The sequence below is a fragment of the Varanus komodoensis genome, unplaced genomic scaffold (assembly GCF_004798865.1).
Source record: "Varanus komodoensis strain SLA01 unplaced genomic scaffold, ASM479886v1 scaffold104, whole genome shotgun sequence".
NCBI classification, from domain to species: Eukaryota; Metazoa; Chordata; class Lepidosauria; order Squamata; family Varanidae; genus Varanus; species Varanus komodoensis.
In genome coordinates this window covers 35390-38716 of record NW_025335289.1, presented here as the reverse complement: position 1 = coordinate 38716, position 3327 = coordinate 35390, and positions in this window count along the sequence as shown.

The following is a 3327-nucleotide window of genomic DNA, read 5'->3' as shown; positions in this document are numbered from 1 at the left end:
GCGGCTAAGGAACCATTTGCCTTCTGTGGAATGTCCAGCACTCCCAGAACTGTGAGAAAGAACTGATTTTCCAGCACCTGCTTCAGCTCATAGAAACATAGAAACAGGGCGAGTCAGAAGGGGTCTCGCGGGCCATCTAGTCTGACCCGGCTCCGCTCTCGACATGCCCACCATGTGCAGAGCTGGCTGGCGGCTCCCGCCCTGGCTATGTTTTGGGGGGCTGCCTGGAAACGCTGACCCAGTGAACACCGTCCCGGCCGCCGAAGCGACGGGCCCCAGCTCGGCCCCAGGAAGCCTCGCTCCCCGACGGAAAAGGGGCGCGCGGAAGAGGCGCCTGCGCCACGCGCTTGAAGCCCCAGAGGCCACGCTGCAAGCCCCGGGAGGAGTCTCCGCCGCTTGGCGGGGGGCTCTCGGGGCAAGCACAGGCCGCAGCGCTCGGGGGGGGGGGGCTCCTGCGGGAGCCGCGGCGGCGCACGTACAGAGCAGCCGCACAGGCGGCCCCATTCATGAAGCGCGGCACGGCCTGGGAGCAGCCGGGCAAGGGAGGCCCCGCGGGAGGGAGCTGCCCCGACCACCGCGCGAAGGCGGGCGGTTGCAGGCGCGCCCAGGTTCGCCCACTGGTTTGATTTATACCGCGCCCTCTTCTTCCGCTCCTCGCCATTCTGTCCTCGAAACAACAGCCCTGCGAGGTAGGCCGGGCTGAGGGCCTGTGCCTGGCCCAGAGCCACCCCCGGCGCGTGGCTGAGCGGGGCCTGGAACCCGGGTCACCTGAGTCCCCGTCCCGCGCTCTTCACCGCGGCACCACGCTGGCTGCCTACATTTCCCTTCTTCCCCAGCCAATGTGCCGCGCGGCTGGGGAAGATGGGATCTGCAGTCCATCCGCTCCCGACGCTCCAAAGGGGAAAGGCGCCCTCCAGATGTGCTGGACTGCAACCCCCACCATCCCCGGCCCGCTGAGCCCGCTGGCGGCTGCAGGGAACTGGCGGGGCTTCGCTGCGGCCCTCTCGCCTCCCGCCTGCAGGGGGCGCTGCCGCCTCGGGGGAGGGCGCTCCTCGCGGGACTCCTCCCCCGACAGGAAGCGCGGAGCCGGAAGAGCAGCCGGCCAATCGGGTCCTCCCAGCCGCCCGGCCGGACCAAGCGCGTTAACCTCTTCGTGCTCGGACGGTTCAGCGAGCGCGGCGAGGGGCCCCGGAAGCGGCGGCCAGCGGTGCCTCCGGTAAACCCTTCCCCCCGCCCGCCTCCCGCCGCTCGCGGGTTCCTGGGCCGGTTGGTGCCGGGCAGGCCGGCCGGCAGCCCCGTGAGCCCGGGGCGTCTCCCGCGGGCGGGGGCAGCGCGAAGATTCCCCCCGGAAGGCTCAGTCGGGGGGCTGCAGACCGAGCCGTGTTCGGTGGGGGGGGGGGAGATTGGGGTCCTCACACAGTGGCGGGGGCTGCCAGGAAGAGGCCCCTCCAGGCGCGGTGCATGCGGAGGGCGCGACCCGCAAAACGATGCTGGAGTGGCAGGTGCGGCGCGTCCAGCGGCCTCCCCGGAAGGACGTGCTGCCCGCTCCGTGGCTCGGAGCACCGGGCGAGTTGGAAGCGGAACTGATCCGTGGCGGGGCGGGGGGCAACCGCTCGGGCTGGTGTGGCAGAGACATTAAATTGGTGGCGGTGGCGGCGGCAGCGAGGGCCCCAGGCCCTGGGGCTTTTCAGGGCCGCCTGTCTAACACCCTCCTCTCCTGCTGTCCGCGGCGTGTCCGCCTTCCTCATCGGGGTGCCCTCCGGATGGCCAGGCTGGCTGGCTGATGGGCAGTACCTCCTGTGTACTGCTTCTTGTGTTTGCACATGCCTAGGGTTGCAAACTGGTTTATTCCATGGGTATTCCAGCCAATAGCTAAAGCTCTCATAAAGCTCAGCTCAAACATTACAACAGCAAAATAACCTACGCAAGTTTAAAACAAGAGAATGAGACCTGACTGTAACCCAATAGCAGTGCAAGATCTGAAATGTATGAACACGGCTTTTAAAAGCAGTGACCTAAAAGCCGAGGGCAATAAAAAGGTCTTCACCTAGAGCTAAAATGAACCCCGTGAAGGTACATCTGCAGGGAAGGCAGGCCCATGTACAAAAGAGGCACTCTTCGGTACAAACTATCCAATGCTGCTGGCTGGGGGCTTGCATTTCCCTCCCATTCTCACACTTCTGGCAGCATCGGTTTTCCCCACAGGTGTTACGTATCCGCCTCCCAATGCCATTTCCAGGTTGCACAATTCCATAGGCAACAAGCCACAGCTAAGCATTTAAAAGATGCCGTTGGCTCCAGGAGGAGAGAGTTAAGTGCGTGGAGTCAAGATGGGCTTAGACTTGGCTGCATGAGGGCAAATTCACATCACCTACCAGATCTCTAGGCTGAAGCAGGAGGACGAGTTACAAGACCACTCTGGTCAGATGTACCAATGCCCCCCCCCCCCCGTTATCAGAAAGAACCTCCAACATGACGCCCCTCCAGATGTTTCGTACTTCAGTTCCTGTTAGCCCAAGCCAGGAGAGCCAGTGGTTGGGATTGCTGGGAACGGTGGTCCAAAACATCTGGAGGGCACCAGCTTGGAGAAGGAAGGCTGGAGTATGGCGTGGATTGTAGAACCTTTGCTGTAGGCGGTTGCACAGGTAACGGTAACCCCTTTGGTGCGGCAGGCTGCAGATGTGGCCAGGGTTGGTGCTAGGTGCCAGGCTCGGGGGAACAGGCCCATGGATGCCCCCTTCCCAAAAAGGCATATGCTCTTGCAGTGGTCTGAAGTCGGGAAAGGAGGACAGCCCTGTCTCCTGGGGACACCGGTGTTTGTGTCCAGGGCAGAGAGCATTGGATTTCTGGGAAAAGCAGCCAAACAGCCCTGTTAGACAGAAAGAGTTCAGGCTAGGAAACAGCAAGTGTGGGCCCGAAGGCCACTAATCCCACAGGATCGGATGCCTCATGATCCTCGGGGTCCCGGACCGTGGTTTGCGAGAGTGCCGTGGAGAGCAGGGTGTACAGCAGGGGACCCCCCCCCAAGGCTCCGGGCACCACATGGAAGATTTGGGGCACCCCCCCGGGGGCCGCCTGCCGGCACCACCTCTGGCCGTTGCCCGAACGACCACTGACGGGGCAGTTCTGCGCAGGGTGGCAGAGGGAGCCGTGCTTGCTGCCCCAGGCCCCGCGGGAAGCTGCCCCGCTCCGAGGCGCGGTCTGCCCTGCGCTGGCGCCAATCGCCGCGAACCGCCGTCCAGCCGCGGTTGCAGGGCCGTAAAACGGGGCCCGCGCGGCAGCGCCCGCCTCGCCGGCCGCGCGGGGGCGGGCGGGCGCGCGGGGGGC